The sequence below is a fragment of the Thunnus maccoyii genome, chromosome 6 (genome assembly GCF_910596095.1).
Source record: "Thunnus maccoyii chromosome 6, fThuMac1.1, whole genome shotgun sequence".
Classification (NCBI taxonomy): domain Eukaryota; kingdom Metazoa; phylum Chordata; class Actinopteri; order Scombriformes; family Scombridae; genus Thunnus; species Thunnus maccoyii.
Genome location: NC_056538.1, coordinates 13,453,751 through 13,474,514, shown reverse-complemented (window position 1 = coordinate 13,474,514; position 20,764 = coordinate 13,453,751). Strand labels below are relative to the sequence as shown.

The 20,764-nt window shown below is 40.9% G+C and overlaps 1 protein-coding gene across 13 annotated transcripts in view; it reads right to left on the bottom strand.

Moving 5' to 3' along the window:
• mecom (MDS1 and EVI1 complex locus) overlaps window positions 1-20,764 on the bottom strand; it is a 148,559-nt gene that overhangs the window by 127,254 nt on the left and 541 nt on the right. For 12 of the 13 annotated variants that reach the window (XM_042413276.1, XM_042413284.1, XM_042413277.1 and 9 more), the window contains exon 2: window positions 18,739-18,846. The gene's annotated coding sequence lies outside the window, so the exon portion shown is untranslated. Of the gene's footprint in view, window positions 1-18,738; window positions 18,847-20,595; window positions 20,656-20,764 lie in introns of those variants that run through there. The other variant, XM_042413279.1, reaches the window with a different exon arrangement.

Genomic DNA, 20,764 nt, shown 5'->3' with positions numbered 1-20,764 from the left:
AAAATTATACAGCATCATTCTCTGGTGTCCCAAGGGAGATTACTATGCTACATCAGGAAGTGCCCTTCAAAGTTTCCACCAGTGTAATTGTACGGTTTAGGTCCAGACTTTGTTTTCTGCCTTTCAGAGCCAGCTTTAAAACCCCAGAGGTGGCTAGTCTCCAGGCTAGGCGAAATCAGAATTGCATTAACACCCAAAGAGCATTTCATCAGAGCCAGCAGGGCCCCGTGCTCCAGGACACCTGTAATAGAGTTTCCCCTCTCACTGACGCAAAAAACATTTTAACTCCTTTTGTATGGATGCTTTACATGCTCCTGCCGGCACAGAACTATGCTGCTACAGCTGATCAAATCAGGCCAAACAAATTGCATTTGTCGAGAGAAGGATCAAATGCTAGCGCCTGCAACAAACATATTAGCAGACTGATCCACGCAGAATACACTCGGCATAGTGGTAGTATTGGATTAACACAGTAACATCCAATAAGAGAAGAGGGTGTGTAGAAATACAAACTGACTCCTTTCCTCTGGTTTCCTTTGCTGCTCTGCTCCTCTGTGCACTGAGAAATTACAACAATTGTGTGCAAGTGAGAAAATGGATGGAGGAAAACACTTACATGCAAAGAAATGTATTGGATTACAGTGAATTCAGCTTAAGTGATGTTGTATGCCAATTCCAACATTGAAGGACATGGTCAGTTAGGATGAATAGATACAATTAATCTTTTAAACTACTACACCCTTGGATAACAGACATTCTGGATGGCCTTCCTCAAGTTCATCTAAAACAGTTCTTAGAGCAAATCAACACTTATGTCCATTACTGTCACTATAGAATACTTGAAAACTATCAAATTCAAACATTCAGTAATGGGAAAAGGAGATATTTTTCTTGTTTGTTATTAAAATAAACAGAGCCAGAGATGTCTGGGATGAACTGGTGTGTGAAACTCCAGGGAGAGAGAGTGAGAGAGAGAAAAAAAGAGTACGGGAGAGAGAGAGAGAGAAAGAGAGACTAATGGGATGACTGTCTGACAGACAGGCAGGCAGATGGACAGGAACTTGGCATTAGGGAATATGACTCTGCCAGAGAGTGATCCATAAAGACTGGAGGAGGTCGAAGGGCACCCTCTCTATAATGACTCATCATCACTCAGTGGTGTCCATGCTGGGATGGCTTGTGTGTGTGTGTGTGTGTGTGTGTGTGTATATGTGTGTGTAAATCTGTGTCTGGGAGATTGGGCCAGTGGATCTGCTGAGAGATAGTGCAGGATAAACGACCAGTTCTGCTATTCTACTCCTCTGGGGATAAAAGAGAGATCTCCCTGTTGTTTTATCAGAGCCCTGGCCAAATACTGTCACCCACAACGTCAATTCATTCCGTCATCAAGGTTTAAAAAAAAATGTCTGAGGAAAAACACGGGTGAGAAGGTAAAAATGACATTCACTGGGTTATGAAATATGATAAATGTTGTAAAGCGTATGGAATTCCTTCTGTTAGAGGGAGACTGTGTTTGACTTCTTAGGGCTGGGTAAACACCACTGGACGGACCTTGCCAGGGCAGCAGTTCCCGTGGTAACGTGGTGGGTAGCAGAGGCGGGGCCACAGGGGAGTTGTGGCGTTTTCATGAACTGATTTTTTTTTTTTTTTTTTTTATTCACAGCCAGCCATTATTTTTACTACAGTGCAGCCCGAACTGACCACTAAAAGGGCGGCGCAGACTGCCAACACCTTGTATATGGAATTCATAAAACAATGGCTCACACTAAATTCCCCTGCTGCATTCTCAATCAAGCTTCTATGGCAATGACTGTGTCTGTGTGCATTTATGTGCGTGCATGTGCAAGGGGCCATATTTTTAGTTGTGCAGCATTGGTTGAATATCTCCATTTCTTGGCGGCTGACAGCCTGTTTGTCATCCACTCCACAACCAAGAACTGACCTTCAGCAGCATAACTACCTTTATCCTGCCATACCTCTCCTCTCCTCTCCCCGCCCTTCTTCCCTACATCTCCATTGCCTCTCTCACCCTCTATCTCGCTCAACCCCTCTACTTCTCCGTCACTTTTTGCTCTCTCCCTTCTGCAGCCTTTGTCATTGATCGCTGATGCGATTGGCTGCCTCCATGCTCAGTAATGACCTGCCCTGGTAACCAGCCGGCTGCTCCGCTCGGCCCCTCGTAGATTGAACTGTCAGATGGCAGCGATTAATGGCTGGGCAGAAAGACACAGACTCACACCTGCAATGTCCCACCTTGCACTGCCCTGCCAATGCTCTGTCCCATCCCTGCTCAGCCCACACAGGTACATATTAATATGTATGAGTGAGTTGTGTCCAAATTTCTTGTAAGGATGGATAAATATTCAAACATGTGTAGGTGCGTGTGTTTATGGGCACATATAAATCTTTACTCATACATGTATTACTGCCCCTGAGGGTATGCATGCATTCTGGCCGGCTGCAGTGGCTGATGGGAAGGGTATAGTGAGACGTTGTGTCAGATGGGCTAAAGGGAGAAAGGACTGTAAAAAAGTCAATCAATACAAATGATGATGAAAATGTAGAGTCATGCTAGCAGCTCTTTGAGACTGTACTTAGGCACAGCAGTGCTTTGAGCGAAATGCTAATGTCATCATGCTAACATGCTTACAATGTCAATGCTATCATGCTGATGCAAAGCAGGTATAATATTTACCATGATCTCAGTTGAGCTTATTAGCATGCTGACATTTACTAAGAGCCCCTACACACAAAGTACAGCTGAGGCTGATGGGAATGTCATTAGTTTTGCAAGTATTGAACAAATAAAAATTGTGACCTGATGGTGGCAATACGTGAAAAGGAGTCAAAGTGATGATAATTCATCCTGAAGGGGGCATGAATGTGTGTTCTACATTTCATGGTAATCTATCCAATAGTTGTTGAGACATTTCACTAAAAAGCACAAATGTTAGCATTATGGTGGTGCTAGAGGAAAAGTCAGGGGATCGCCAAAGTCAGTAGGCTTCATCCTATGGAAACTGTGAAAATTCTCATGGCAATCTGTAGTTATAACTATAGTAGATAATTCAGACTAAAGTGGTAAACCAACCAACCAAAACCAACAGAAAGACTGACATTGCCACATTGAGTGAGAAGTACAAAACTTACAACACTTTTAGAACCTTGGGAATATCAAATGAGGAAATAACTGAACAGTTTTCTCCATTACTTAAATGACAGCATGTTATCTTTATTCATCTGCTTTGCTATACTTTGCTGCCCCCTGCTCTTCTTTATTACTATATTAGTTATGATTGCACCCGTAATCATTCACTTATTCTACTGTTCGCACTTAAGTGACTCTGCACAAGCGAATCAGAATGCCTAAAATGCTAACATATGTTATTTCCTAGAACAGAGATGAGTGGGGTGTTTGGTCTGGTCTCGCTCTGTCTGTCTGTTGAGCTGAGTGCTGCAGGCCCACGCGGCTGTCCCGTGTTGTACTTGGCTGGCCGTCTGCTAACTGTCAGCGCAGTATCTCCTTACACTGATGAATGGGAAGTTTCCAGACCTTTCCCAAAGCTTTCATTCCCTTGTTCCAACGCTTCATCCAGAGGAATGGCCGAGAAAACAAGGGCTCCTCCGCCTGCCCACTGGCCTCCCTCAAGGGGAGCGCCAATGCCGAGACGGGCATAGAGGCTAAATTTAAAATGCACTCTCCAAAAAGGGGAGAGAGAGACGGAGGGAGGGAGGGAGAAAGAGAGAGAGAGAGAGAGGGAGAGGGAGAGGGAGAGAGAGTGCGAGAGAGGGAAGTGAAAGAGATGTAGACAAAACACAGAGGAAGAAAGACAAATGAGAAACACAAAAAATGTGTTGGGAGAGAAAGAGAAACAAAGTGAAAGAGAGAAAAAAAAAGAGGTCGACAGAAGATGGAGGGAGCATAATCCTCTGAACAGTGAACATGTGAATATCAGGCCAGTAGGGGTTTGGCGTGGTGTGTGAAACGGAGATAAAATCGATTAGCTTGTCCACTGACCCAGTGAGCAGCGGGGCCCCCCATTGCCCCAGTCCTGCCACAGCCCTGACAGAGACGTCCAGGCCCCAAGGCCCCGAGGGGTCCCTTCTGGACACTGAGGTGAACAAAGTGGTGCCCTCCTGTCAAACTAAAGCCCTCAAGCACCAGCAAAACAACAAACCATGCTGCAATGCTTCACTGCCTTCTGATTCCACAGGAGACAGAAAAGATGTAGTGTGGGCTGCAGAAAGAGGACACTGTGTGCAAGAACTGAAAACACAGAACTATTGTACTTACTTGAAGGAGAATCTCATCAATTAGTCATTAATTTCAGCCAGATGAAAACAACTCAGTTTTATGAGAATAAAATATTAATGTTTTCTCTTTGGCTCTTTTAATAAAAGTGTTTTAATATTTCGTTCTCCTGCCTCATGTCTCACAAAAAAGAAAGTTGACAGTAGAAGTAAGCTGTTATTAAAGTAAATATGATCAGATACTGCATACTGGTAGTGTATAGAGGTTATAAAAAATAATAAATGTTATATATAAAAAATAATAAATGTTATTTATATAAAACATTTCATAAAATGCTTCACAAGGCAGTAAAAAAAGTGTTTGATTTCTGACTCATACTCAACTATAAATATCTCAGTATGTACCCACTCTGATATTTTTGTTGATTTAAAACTCTTGGAAAGAAGCATCTTATTCTTTTTTAGGGAAAAAAAGTAAACAGAACATGAATAGGGCAGTGCAAAGAATTTCTAGAAGTCATCTCCTCCACCCATTATGTTCTGTCAACCAAATAAAAACACAACAAATTTACTTTTTTATTTTGGAGACACCACCAGTTTGTTATCAATATGGTAATTCCATAAATTACCAGGTATTTCTCAGCACTGGCTGGACAAACAACCACCTGTTGACAGGCCCTGAAAACTCACCCTATCGTTTTATCGCCTTGTTTTCCTCACATGATATCCTCAGTCAGATCACTGGGTGAGGAGCACCTCTTTGATTCCTGGCTCATTGTAGTGTATCTGACCCTGCAGGTCACCGAGTGGAAAGAAGTGGATGTGTCACCACTAAGCTCTTCTCCGTGTTAGAATAATATTTCTATGGTGCTTTTAGGATGCTAACGCTAATCAAAACAGGACATCCTGAGGAGGGCCGTGCTCTCTCTTCCCTGGCCCCGCTCACCGGCCGCTTTATGTTTTTGTGTTTGTGGAGGAGCGACAATCCCAGGAAGCTGTGAGAAAGGTTCATCAAAGCTCCGAGCGGGGGGCCCCGGCTGCAGGATCGCTGGAATGCGGCGTGGAAAGGAATCTCTACTGTCCTATTGTTCCCTTGTTTCCTCGGTCTCATCACACGCCGGCACATCCAGTTCACTTACAGGTAAGCAGCGCTAATCAGTCTTGCATTCCTTTCCACGGCCGCATTCTTTCCTCTGCTGCGACCCTGGCTGACCAACAACACACGTGCACACACAGAGGGTGCACAGCTTAAGCAGACGCACAGATACACGGAGGGGAAGTCATCAAGACAGATCTCCGAGGACAGGGACTTGGTGTTTCCTTTTCTCAGACAAGGGATTGGGAGTGGAACAGTGAGGTGAACATTGCTGGTGCGTACCTCCCTAAGAGTGGAAAGATGACTTATCTCGTAACGACTGGGTCCAGGGAACTCAGAGGTGCTTGATGATGTCCTGATCCATCCCAAGAAAAATTAAGAAGAATTGTGAGAGACACAACATTTAGCATTACAAAATGCTACAAACTATTTATTTGAGGTTCCTTGATGTAAAACTGCTTCACAAATGAGCAAATAAAAAAGTAAGTTCCATGAAAATGAACAACCACAGAAATTTAATTGAATTGAATATTTCTAAACCTTAGTGTCCCTACAGTGCCTTTAATGATGTATTCACAGCTTGTCATGACTTTTCCTCTTTGTGCCTCCCATTGTAACCATCACTATTTCAGCACTTCAACACAGGCAAGACAGCTGCTATCAAATCCAATCAGGTGAATGTGGTGCAGCACAAACTTCATCAGGAAGGCCCCCGGCTTTGATCACATCTCCTCCCCTCATCTCTCCCGTCCTGCAGGGGTGAAGGGTCACCCCTTAATGAGCTTCGGGCTGGAGAGTGGGGGGGCTTGTTGTGGCAGAGATGAAAGGTGTACAGGAGTCACGTACACATAGCACACAAACACGTAAATGTGTGACTACTCTGCCCTGTGCTGTCCTCCCTCCTCAGCTACAGATGGGCAAGACTTGATGCCCAATTTTGCCCTTGTTAACCAGACATGACTATCTTCCTCTCCATCCATCCATCCCTCCCTCCCTCCCTCCCTCCTTCCATCCCTCAGGCCAGCCTGCTCCACCCAGGGAGATCCCCGAGCAGTGCTGGAACACACTGTTACACCACGTTCACAAAGCAATTGTTGGATAATTCCTGTTTATAACTATGTGCTCCCTCCAGTGTGTTAAGGAAGGGGGGAGTGGAGGGGGGGGCTTTAATCACTGTCATGTTCCATGCCAGTGATTAAAATTTAAAGCAGTGTCCACGAGCAAACACATGCCACTTTAACATACCTGCCAGTACAAGATAATTGAGATATTTGTCATTTATTTTAAAAGAAATTTGGTGATATCCAAAAGTAATTAAAGGTCACTAAATATGGGAAACTGGGATGCAGGGTTACTGGGTAAGAAATAAGCGATACAGTAAATGGTGTTAATTAGAGATACATAAAAGAAAACATTGTTGATAAGACTTCCTCAACATCCTACATGTTTAAAAGAAAGCTGTGTTATGATCATACTGTAACCTGGAGACTGTTAGCAAAATACATGTCAACATTATGTTGTCTATAGTAAAGTGCAGGACACAAAGATTGGCAGCCGGCATGAAGTCATATCAAGCCTCTTGTTTAGTCTTCCTCCCAATAAAAGCACTCAACAATGTAGTAAAGTGACTTCGGGTAGTTAGCTGATGTGAGACATGAGGCCAGAGTGTCGGGCCCTGTTCCTACCACCTGCTCCAGGTAATTGATTTGAGTATAAAATGATTGAGTTTCTTTAATTAGCTAACAGACATCTTTTTTTTTTTTTTCCCGAGCACGCCAAGGAGTGCTAACTTCACACCACCTCATTAATAGACCGGGCGAACCGCACCATCAGCAATCTGTTGACATTATAACTCCTCAGACATCATAACGACACACAAATCAGTTTGATGTCTGGGTTAACTTTTCAACTCAGCAAAATGCCATTTATCTCAGACCAATATGTGATGAGAAAATGGCGGCATGTCACACATTTGACAACTGCGCTGTATACTCTGCAGAGTGCCTTTGTTTTGTGCATACACACTAAAACTTGCACGCACACACTCAGCCCGACCAAATAAGCACATACACACATGCTCACCTCCCTTCCAAACACACACACACACAGACACACACACACACACACACACACACACGCACACACACACGCACACACACACACACACACACACAATCTATAAAAATATGCTTAGCTTGGGACTGCTCTGTTGATAATGACCTCAGCCTTGGCACCGTACTGGGCAAGACCAGACTGCCGACAGACTGGAGGCTTTTGTGTGGACTCCCTATCTCTAACTCCATGACCTTTAGGAGGGAGAAGAAAGCAGAAATGCCTTTTTTTATTTAGAAGGGGTAAGGCTCACTCATTGTTCTGTGTTGGTACGGTTTCCCAGTGGTAAACACACAGCGGTTCCCAGGCTTGACATGTTGCTGCACACCCCCCTCCCACCCTCCCTCCCTCCCTCCATCCATCCCTTGGTGTTCCCACACTGCCCTGTCTGGGTCTCTGCACCATAGCACCCCCCCACCTAAACAACAACACACACACACACACACACACACACACACACACCACCACCACCAATAACATACAAACATTACTGCTATTCCCATAAGCGCAACACACAATGACAGTACAACCACTTGCTTTTTTCACCTGCCACCAGAGCATCATTAAAAAACTAATTCTTGTCTGTGTGCTTTTATACATTATGAAATTCCTCACATACATTATGGACTGAGATGGGGGAGAGAAGGGAGCGCAGTTGGAAAAGAGGGAGTAGAGACAGCAGCCCCTGGGGCTGGGCCGCCATGTCAGGGCCTGAGTGTGGACCTATGATGAGGCCTGGAAGCTCCCTAGTTGCTTGGGACAGGGGCAATCCTTCAAGCGGGTGACAACAGTGCATAAACAAACCACTAACCTCGTCAGCTCTCTGTTTACAGCCCTGAGACCTAGTCCTGGACGACTCATTAACATCAGAGACCTTCCAAAAGAGCCATTTTCTGAGAGAGGGAGGGAGAGAGAAGGCCTCCTCCCATCGTACGCGAGGAGGAAAGTGGACAACATGTCAGACAGACGGGGGCGTTGATAGATGAGTGGGCCTGGGTCATAGTCAACCTGCCCCCACACCACCCCCATAACCACCAACACACACACACAGACAGACACGCACACATGCACACACACACACTTGTACCTCAGAACCCATAAAGGCTGCATGGGTGTGAGATTGTGTGTGTGTATGCAATATGCTTTACACCTGGTCTGACAAGCATTCCTATTATAGGCTACTATAACAAGCAGAAATGCTGCGCTGCATGTTCATAAATGTGCTTGTTCACTGCTTTACCCCTCTGTGGACAGATCAATTGTTACACATCCATGACTTTGAAGTAGAAATATTTAGCCTCTCTAATGCAACTGACAGAAACCTTTTACACCTATTCACACAACAGGTATTTCATGTCTACAAGTGCAAGTGTTTCTTCAAGTTCAATGGGCATTTCACACACAAACGTTCATCTAAAGCAAACACAGACTGGACAAAAAAAAAATCATGAGCAAGTTATTGAATGTTGCACTGAGGCCTAAAAATAAATAACAGATATTTTTAAAAAAAATTGGACCTGCCAGTGATGTGAAGTAATTACTTTTGTTTCCAATTTAAATCAACTCGTTTTGGGATTGTTTATGGAGAACTTGACTGTAGTCATCTGCCCTGATTTGTTTTATTATGTGCCTCTTTTCATTAACTCGTGGTAGTAGACCTGTGAGTTGTCATACTGGGCCTAATGCAAGAAAAAGTACAACTTTAAAACAAATGATTTTGTTTGACTGAATCACTGAATGGTAATTTATGCGCATCAGAAGTTCAAAGCAACGATTAACATAAGCGCAAGAACACGTAGAGGAGTAACCTCTGCCATGGGCCCCAATGATTCTTGACCCAGTCCATTACTGAAGGAGATATGGGACATTTGTATACGGAGCTTTGGCACCAAGCGGAGCGCAGGCAAAGAGCGCCGCTTCGGGACAACAAGGGCTGTTTAATGGGGTCTCTATTTCACTTTCCTCGCGCCGGCCCGCTCCCTCTCACCTTTTAAATGGGCCGATCTATTAACCGTTTTAATGAGCTCCGCCAGACAAACGCGAGATGCATGGCCCATTGCACAATGTGAGGAGGACGACGCACTTCTCAGCTCCGGAGAGGAGAGGCACTGACAGACTGCGAGACACCGAGGCGCGCGAGGCCTGCCTCTCTCTCTCTCTCCCTCTCTCTCTCTCTCTCTCTCTCTCTCTCTCTCTCTCCCCCCCCCCCCCCCCCTCTCACACGCACGCGCCCACGCAACTTCTCGCGTGCCAATAAGGGCGTCAATTTGTAAGATATGCATTTAAAAAGTGACAGCCTATGACTGGAGACATGAGGATCAATGAGTGATGACTGACAAAATATTGTGTTAAATGTGAAAAATGATTATCAAGTGCACACGTGTGTGCCTTGGGACACAAACTGCTTTTGAACGCTCCATTGCTACTTGTTTAGCTTCCAAATAATATTCACGGAACTTTTCCTTCATGTCTATATTTTTCCAGAATGTAGATTTACATGCTAGAGGTCTGTAAATCCCCAAATTCCTCTAATTTGGTCATACGAGATTAATCATCATTTTGATTATTTCTAACAAATTATCAAAGACATCAAAACACCTAATCATGGGATTTTATTGAGACACAAATACGCTAAGTGGACCTTTAATTAGGTCTACAACAAGCTAGTTTGGATCATCCGCCCCCCCTCCCCATTTTGGATCACCCCCTCCCCAATCTTTCTGTAGCCCACAATTCACCACGGGGTGCGGCCTGCACGCCTTGTCTATACTTAGTTGGGAAGCAAAAGCGAGTTTTTGTGGCACACCACATTACATCTGGACGCGCGGACTAATCAGTCAGCCTCCATCAATCACTCTTACGTTTACCACCTCTCCATCACCCCCTCTATTACATCCACCCCCTTTTTTATCACAAGACTGGTCTGCAAGGAGGCCCCGTACATGCCCGTTTTAACACGACTTCTCCGGACAGGCGGGAGGCACACACTGAACGCATTTACCAGCAGAGCCCTTATGAGGGGTCTGGGAATTTAAATATTCACTGTTGACACTGTGCAGACCTGGCTGGGGGCCAGAGCGGGCCCGCTCCTCCGGGGACACAGAACATTCTCCCATTCTCACTTAAGATGTAGAAAGCCTCCTCTTCCAACTCCAGAATAATAATAATGATCTTTAAATACAGGACCAACTTTCCTTCCAATATTCTCAGAATGACTTTAATTGTTTGCAAATAAGGAGGGAGGTTGGTGTGGTTGTTGCCTGTTCCCCTTTGGGTGCGTTTCTATGCACAGTAATAAAAACTGTATTCTAAAAAAAAAATGAAAAAGAAATGAGAAAAAAAGAAAAAAAAAGTGTTGTGTTTCACTGTCAAGAGAGACCTGGAAGAACGCTACAAAGAAAAACAAATGTTGTCTCTCCTGTTGATGATGATGATGATGATGATAATGATGGTGGTGTGTGTGTGTGTGCACCTTTATCCTTACTGCATATCACAATATTTTCTAAATATTTACAGGATCACATTAAAATAGTAATATACACTTGATATGTTTATTGAACTTCATCCGGACGTCGGTATTATATTGTATTAAATAGTAACCGTTAACTGACCACATGTAATAACTTCTCCACAGCCTGCTGCTTATTAGCTTTCACTGTCTAAATCATTTTAGACGTACAGAATGTTGCAGCTACACAATATTGTTTTATTCAGTTTATTTAGCTGTACATAAACTAAATACAGGTCTGTATTCAAAACACGATGTAAATATTGGAGCTGACTGAAACTCATGAAAATCATAACCTCCTTTATATAAAATCATGCAACCACCAAAATATCGAAGGCCTGAACTATTACACTGCTGACTTTCTTGTTTTGAACCCTCTCCTTAGTTTTCTCCAAATACTAATACTACCACTAATAATAATAATAATAATAAATCTGTATTGCAATTCTATATCAGTGGTGCGCTGTTTACAGTTCCTCAACAATTAAAAGTAAGAGTCAAACCCCAAATAAAAGGCAACACAGCACAGAATTTACTAAACACTAATAGAAAATGTAACTATAACATGTGGACTAGAGCTTGATTGAAACAGCTTTAGAAAAAAAAAGATATAATCCTTGATAATTTATTGAAGCAAATCAATGCATGAATAACTATATCCATCATCTCCTTGCATAAATTCTTATAGTTGATTGCGTCCACGTAATTAAATCGATTTAATGACAAGAGCGTTTCAATAATACACTCGGTTTAATCAACCTCATTGAATATTTTGATTAATCATTTTATTCTAAATTAATTTTTAACAGTGGAGTAAGAAGCTTGCGTCCTGCAATAATCAAATTACACGAAACCAAAAGTCTGTAAACTGTAACAATCGCATCAAAAGACTTAAAACATCAAACAAGTAGGCTTTTTTTTTTCAAAGAGCCATATAATTTAACAATCAGCACACATTACTTATTGATAAGAATTAACTGCATGACTCACATTCACAAACAGGATTAAACAAGATCTCCTTTACTGAAACATTTACCATGCCTGTCTAAATCCTCGTTTTCTCCTTATTTCTCTCCTTCAACCTGCCATTTCCAAGTTGCTCCCCGAAAATTGAAGTGACCAGCAGCCCACAGCAGCAGTGTGCAGCGATTGCAATACAACTGCCGATGCACAGGACATGGGATTTTTTAACCTACCATACACTACAGCGCCCACTACATGCAACGAGCGATTCCAATACTGGAGCGGACGCCTCGCAGAAAGTTCCCCCATCGCTCCCTCAACTTTAAAGTTTAGACTTTTCGTGTGACAGCGCTGAATTTTTTTCTTTTTTTTTTTACACTCGCGACAACATCACCGTTTTGTCACTCTTTACAAGTGAAAGTGAGGATTATGGATTTCTGATGGAAATGAAATCGCAACAGAAACTATTAATAGACGCAGTGATAACAGCGACAGTCTATAGGTATATAAGATGGCATGTTTTAAAAGGAAAAAAAAAAGAAAGGGATGTTGCACCTACTCGTGGCCAGTTTCCGTGCCCTGCCTTTGGACCTCATGGTGCCAGTCTCTCGGCGTGGGTTTGTTTGGATTTTTTCTTGGATCTTTTTTCCTCCTTTTTGTTTTTTCTCTGTCCTTTTTCTCTGGGTTTCTCAATCCAAACGCGCTATCTCTCCAGCATTGTCAGTCTGGACACCTTCGCACATGCGCACAGTCCCAAATCTGCCGGCAGCAAGTGCCAGAAAAAGTTTGGGACGATTTATCACTTTGATATTAACCTGATCTGGTCAAGATGGGTGAATCGTGGACATCTCCTTTTTCGTGTTAGATTTTCAAACGATCGCTGAGAGAGAGAGAGAGAGAGAGGGAGAGAGAGAGAGAGAGAGAGAGGGGCACACTGCAAAAAAAGAAAAAAAAAAAGTCCAATGCTGTTGTTGCCTCAGATTCAGTCGTGTTTTGTGGTTTATTAAACACGTGAGAAAACTTTGTGATTGAGATGCTCCCGGCTCAGTATTGACTTGTTTCAGGAGTTTTCTCGAGACAAAAGCCATCTTAAAATAAAGCAGGAAAAGGCAACACACTACAGAATTATTCAGATTAAAGAAAACTCTACAAACCAAAATGACATGCTCTACGTTATGCAATAGATAGAGACTGTCATTTTTAAATAAAATGAAGTTTTTTAGGTTGATCACGAAATGAAATTCTCTGTTAATATGGATATTTTTTGCAGTGCATTCAGCACCCCGGATCCACCGAGTGCTGAAGACATTAATTATAACGATTCTTATTCTCAATCCTTACTGCGCACCTATTCTCTTCAAATGAAGTCACATTAATCAATGTTCACTTAAATTACCAACGCTGGGTGTAGTCATTAAAGGTTTTTATATTTTAATTGTGTTTTTACTATTATACCGAGCACTGGAAAATGAATGAAAAACTCCCCCCCCCCCTTCTTCCCCCCCTCCCTCTCTCGCTTGGGCACCCGACTGACAGCTCTAATATGAGAGTGCCCAGGTTTTCTCTCTCTCTCTCTCTCTCTTTGTGCTGACAATTATTAATATGTTAAGTGCTTAGTATTAATGCCCGTTTGAGACGTTTCTGTTGCAGTGCGTACATTTCATCACTTGGTAATTGCTGAAGGCTCGAAACGGATGTTTTCACTTGAATTCACTTGGAAGGAGAACGGCTCCATCAAGAAAGAAAAGAAAAAAAAAAAGACTTTTGTCCAAACCTTCATCTCAGCGGGTGGAATAATGTTTGAATCAACTTTTTTTGCTCTGGATTTTAAGAAAAAGGCCACACTCATAAATGCATGCCATCCAGGCACTAAAAGTCAATAAAATCATTGCATGTCTGCTGTTATCACATAAACATTTTATAAAGGCATATTTAGATACTGAGTCATATATCAGAGAAATAGAGTGCCAGCCACATACAAAAAAAAAAAAAAAAAAAAAAAAAAAACAGCAAATCATGTTTTGTTACCATCTACCTAAAGAAACCATTCTTATGGGAAAAAATACTGTAAAGACATCACCCACACACCAGTCCACGCGTGCATATCATAAAGGTGTTGCATATTTGTTCCCAAATAGAGACAGCGTATAATTAAGGTAATTGGCAATTAATTAGATCCGCATGAGATCATGCTGACCTTGCAGATGAACTCTTTAATGGGTTGTGAACTCGTGCTATCGATTCCATAGTGTGTTGAAACTGATTGAAGTCGTGACATCATGCCATGTCACGGGGGGAAAAATCGACTATAAGGGCAGACCAAAACCAAAGCATGCCATATGGTAATAGCCTATAGGCAAGGCCAATTTTAACGTAGATAAAAACTCTCCCGCTCACTCTCTCTTTCTGCACTGTGAGCAATTAGAAAACCATACCGACCACACTGATCTCCAATGTATTACTGCACGATTTTAATCATCTCTGAGAAAAAGCATGCGTCGAGTTTCTGTGCAGAGTGGCAAATGAAAAATATATAAGATGTAATTTCTGCACAAAAGGGCAAACAACAGCCCAATAGTTTTGTGTGCCACTTATTCACACAGGGATTTTCTCATCAAGTTGACAGTTTTAAGACGTGTCCAAAAAGTAGACTAAACTAAACTAAACTAAACTAAACTGGGACATCCTAAATTCGTTATTTCTCATTTAAATAGCCTAGTAAAGAGAGGTTAACACTGATACTTTATTGTGGTTGTACCTCACTCTACCTCTACTGTAATGACATAAATGGTGCTATTAAGTGGGTTGCGCCTATACACCGTGTCTGGAGGGTAGCGCGCAGCGCGTAAGCACGTACGCGCGCGCACACACACACGCGCACGCTCACACACACACACACACACACACACACACACACACACACACACACACACACACCAAGAGCTTCAGGCGGCGCGCTCAATTAGCCTAAATGGAAACAGTTTTCATTCACCGCAATAACTCACTCTTCCTTGGTCTCTTCTCTCCTGTGAAGCACTCTCTCTATACATATTTTATTATGATACGCTGAACCCGGTGGCAGGGCGGAGCGGCGCAGAGATCCCCGCAGCCCCGTGGGTTGTAATTATTAGAAATTAATTGGGTTCGAGCCCCCCACAGTTGCAAGTATAAACTAAAAGATTGCCTCACTTCTGCTCTTTGATGCACATTCAAATATCGGTTTAAAAAAACGAGTCAAATTCAATATTGTTTAAAATGTAAAAAGCTTCATTAAACACAAATGCTCTGATAGATTTTGCTGTATTACAGTAATAGCGGATTCAGCTGTTAAGGGGTTAAAAAATAACATAATCTGTAGGCTATTGGGGGCTGTAGAGGCAGACTAAAAGTGAAAAGGGGGCCTCCGGCACAAGGAAATTACCAGCGCCCGCGTGACCTTTGAGCAAGGTAATCAATCAAGTGATCAACAGAGATATTTATCACTGCTTTGTCTAGCCAAACGTGTTTAATAAAACAAAATAAAAGATGTAAAATTAGGATGTTTATATTCTGTGATGTTAACTTAGTTAATGCATACCTAGAATAATTCAAAACAACAGACATCCAATCAGAAATCTTTCATTTGACCTTCCGTTTAAGGTACAAATAGGGTAGGCCTACATTTAATAATAATAATAATAATAATAATAACCATCATAAATCATAACAATAATAATAAAAAAAGAGACAGACATATACAGTAATTATTAATAAGGTTTCTCATGCAATAAAAAAGGCCCAATTGTATAGGCCCACATTTTGTCTATTTGAATTTTAGCCATTTCTACTGCTTTGCTGTCCTACTGAATTTTAGACAAATATTAAGAACATATGGTCAGCTTTACTTTTACAATTTATTTAGACTATTTATCATATCTAGGCCTATCTGGTAAATATAATATTGCAATGATTTCTTGCTCTTCCTGCTTTTTGTTGTAGTGTGAAAATCTGAAACGTTTTATTTGACACAGTGCGTGCTGCCCCTGTGTGGAGAATTATCGACCCAATCAAAAGCAGTGAAAGCTTCCACTGAACAGCTAATGCAATGAAATCATATCTGACGGAGAAAGACTCCCTCTTGATATTATTCCTAATACAATAAAAAGAAGTACTTTTACAGCAGACAACATGAAACAAAAAGACTAAAAGAGGAAGTACTGACAAACCAAATCTTCAACATATAGGCTACATTTGATTTAATTTATTAGATGTAATTGTATTTTGTCTTTTCAACATCAGATTAATAAAAATGAGAACGACCCCGAAGTGAATAAAAACGCCTTGTCAATTTCAAAGCAAATGGTTCCTAAATGTTAAACCAAAAATGAATAAATAAATAATAAAGACATAAAACACTAATAACTTTTATAGCCACGAGATTTTTAAAGATAATTTCAAAATCAAAAAGCGTGCAACGATCGGAAGAAAAATCAAGCACATAAACCTAATGTTCATTTTTTGTGGAAATTAGACATGAGTTTACAAAATCCTGTGACATTAATGCATTTTTGTATCATTTGGTGTAATGCTGTTTTTCCTATGACGAATTCAAATAATTTAGACCCACATTTCTGTAAATTCTATATCACACTTAATGAGGTCATAATTATTCTGTCGAAACACCAACGCAGTGTAATGTTGTTCAGCAGAAATGTGGTCTTTTTTTAATCTTCTTTTTTTTTACTCGCAAAAACAAAAATCTGTGAGGTCTATTCTAAGATATCTTACTTTTATTTGCGGATGGTTGAATAAGGCGACAGAGGACTATAGTTTTTCCAACACAGCCAAGCAACAAAACTATTTAAACAATGTTTATTTGCATTTTTCCACATAGTAAAAATCAGAAAGATCGTTAAACACGAAGCAACGAGACCGCTTAATGTGATACGGTTCTTAATCAGTGCTTGCTCTGCTTATTGCATGAGGTTGAGTCCATGTGAAAAGACGAGCTTGTTATTGGAAATTCTTTATACTATACCGCCCTCTAGTGGATATTATCATTCAGTGTTTGAGATTTACTGTGGAAACGATTAGAGCGACATTGTGATGAGTTTTGTAGTCAAGCAGGATTCAAACTTCAGTCGAAGTAATCCTATCAAGATGAATCAACAGACAGTTGTCCAAGCAACACCCGAAAGAAGATCGGTGACGCAGCCTTTGTCAATTACGCCCCCAAACTATGGAATACACTGCCAATAGATATCAGGGAAGCCAGCTGGCTAGATACTTTCAAAAGAAAGCTTAAAACCTCTCTTTACCCAAGCATTGAAATAGCTTTGCACTTGCTCTCTGCTGCACTTTTAAAATATTATATTTTAATTATACATTCTATGCTTTAACTTGTTCTTATCATATTTTATTATTACTTTTAATTGTATTTTCCATCTTATGTTACATCAATGTTTTTTTCTTTTTTCTACATGCTTTTATGTTCTTTTATGTCCTTGTCATGTAATTTTTGTTGTAAAGCACTTTGAGCTGCATTTCTTGTATGAAAGGTGCTATACAAATAAAGTTATCATTATTATTATTATCATCATTATTAATCATGCAGCCACATTGTGAATCCCCATGTTATCACTGTATGTAGTATAAGCAGGCCTAACTGATTTGCTGTGGGTTTCATCATTTTAAGACCTGGTGTGGATCAAATGAATAAACTCAGAAGGCAACATGTGAATGATTAATGACCAGTCCTGACTTGTACTGAAGTAAAGTGCATTTTAACAACCGCTTCTGGACTCAGTTTCCAGTATGGGAGACAGATTACGATGCGCCCCTGAGACAATTTGTGAAAGTAGTATTGATAAGGGCTGGTGTTGGCCATGGACATATTTATCTCTAAGGGCTGCTTGATGAGAGGATCTTACCTACACGCGCACACAAACACACACACACACACACACGCATGTCTCATGATACAAACTCATCCCCATCAATTTCATGTGATGTTCCCGTTGCTCCCGTCCCGTCAACAGAGAGATGTGACATGTAATCAATGGGATGGTCAATCAGGTTTATTTATCACCATTTCCAGTAACAGCACACAACGGGATCCTTGTCAAGTTCCCGGTTGCAGGGCAATTAAAGAAACATACAGATGGATGGGATGCTTAGGACACATAGAGAGATAACCAGTCAATAACATGTAAGTAGCCTGCAGTTGACTGCTTACAGCCCAGCTCCTTTGAACTTGAAACAGACAGATAGAAATCAACACTTTGTGCATTTTCAGTATACATACAGGCTAAATTTAGAGGCTCCCCAGGATACGAGATAATCCTTATCAATGTCTCTGCCACTGAAGCCCTCAGAGATATCAATCAACAAGGTTAGTCCCGTACTGTGATATTCCTGCACTGCACTCCTCTCTACGAAAATCTGAGGGGAAGCTGGAAGACCACATGCTGTCTCACTTGGACTGACACTACCATGATCCTCCATCAGACCCCTTCTCCATGAAAGAGGCTGACACCTAGAGCCATGTTCTGTCCGCATAAGGACTGGTTAGCGAACAGGAGAAGTCACTTCTGAGAGTGTACAAACCTATACAGTTTGGGAGCATGTCAGGCAACTTGAGTTACAGTTGTTTAACAATGTCATGAAGCATATAGCTATGGTGTTCTGTGGCCATACAAAGTTAATTTTTCTTACAGACATGAGGGTGAGTACATTCAAACATTTTCATTTTTTTTAACTTAGATTACATCCTGACAAGACCCCTTTTAAGGGACCCATACAAGAACATTTTACAATTTGTCTTACTTACCTATCTGAAGAAACTCCAACAGGACAACAGAGGAATGGTGTGTGAATGAAAAGTGCCCGCAGGAGGGAATGCAGCGAAGAGCACCGTTTTTTCCAGAGGCCAGTGACACTGTACTGTTTATAAATGCACAGACACAGGGTAAAAAAAAAAAAATCGTAAATCAATATCAAAATCTAAACCAAAAATGTAGTTGTCATGTCATTGCCATACTACCAGCTGGGTGCCAAACTGAGGTTGTGGTTCATGTCAACAAACGTCAGACATTTTGAAATGTCACAGTAGGAAAATCACAGCTGTAAACAGTCAAATTAATGATGGCTGAATTCAATGTAGCTGCTTCATTTGACAAGTGGAAAGACCTTTTTTATAGCAGAATTTTTGACTTGTCAATATTATTTTGCCTGTGAAGCAAAATAATATTATTCAGTATTTATTAAATGCATCCCCTCAAACTCATGTTGGTAGGGACAAATTCAGAAATGTAGGACTGCTGCCAGTGCAGCTCAGAGTAGAACAACAGAAGCTGCATCACATGTACAATATTATCAAAGGTTATGCTCCTCAATACTTGTGTTCTCAGACAACAATGCTCCATATGCAGCATAGCCACAGTATAATAGCAGTGCTTGTTCACGTAAAGTGCCTCGAGTGAATAATGTAGCCAGAAGTCACCTTTACACTGGTGTTATGTTTTGAAACAGCCTTCCGCTATACATCCAGTTTTTAAAATGACAGAGGCTTTTAGAAGTCAGGTTAGGACTTATTTATGGAATAGGGTCAAAGATTTATAATGAAATCTGCAATAACATTGTTGCTTTAGCTGTCCTTGTATTTTGATATGGGAGCTATTCCTTTTTATTTCTTAAATTGTGGTGATGTGTTTTTGGATTTAATGATTGCATTGCTTGGTTTTTATGTTGAATGTCTTGTGCTTCTTTAAGTTTCTTAGTCTTTTCACATGTTGGGACTAAGTTGGAAATAAGTGTTTCACTTGAACATGTTCTACTTTGGATTTTTGTTTTTTGTGTCTATTAATCCATAAATAAAATAAAATCAATCTATAAATCAAAGCAGGAAAAGCACAGGTGTAAATAATAACATTAACGGTGGCTCCATTCCATTAATTGACCCAGTAGTCAGTGATTGAGCATGCACAATACCACAGCACTGGAATTGGCTCACCTAAATGGAATGAAGCCATCATTAATCTTATTAAGTCCACTTGTGCTTTTCCTGCTTTGACAAGTCAAAATGTCTGTTGTGAGAAGGGTCAACTGAGCCTTTATTAATGTTATAAGCAACACCTTTGCTTTTCTACTACTTGGGCAAACATTATAACATTACAGATCATAACATTTGGTATACGGTAATATTTGAGCTGAGGTTTACCACATGGCAATATGTAGACAGCTCCAAACTACTTAAAAGTTTTGTGGGCAATTTAAGATAACAATAATGTACATGTACATGTACATTGTCAGAAAATGCATTTTACACATTTTTCCAGGAAGTCTAAAAAAGGGGCTGTACAGGAATAGACTTCCAGGACAAATAACTAAAAATACAGTAAAGAACAGAAATAGAGCCCAGACCATGTATTTTAATCAGTCAGTAAGCTAGTGCTGCATGTGACATTTTATGAGATATGCCGATGTTAGCCTATTACAATACAATTGGATAGGCCTATTGTTTTATTATAAATCAATCATTTTGTTTAATTTATACTGAAGGGCACACTTATAACATAAACATAAAATATACAAAGTCATAGCCTTCACCCTACACATAGCCTAGCCTAACAAAAAGGTTATCACTGAAAAAAACCAAAACAAACAACAACAAAAAAAACATACATACCGGTAGACTTATGATGAATAGCATGTTTCTTCAGTTTCCTTTGCAGCAGAATACAATGCTCCTATTTCCTAACACATTTGCAGACTGAATTATTTCTAGTTGGCACTGTAAACTGATACCGAACAAGAGTAGTTACTTGGTCAAATCTACACTTAAATGCTTAATTTTA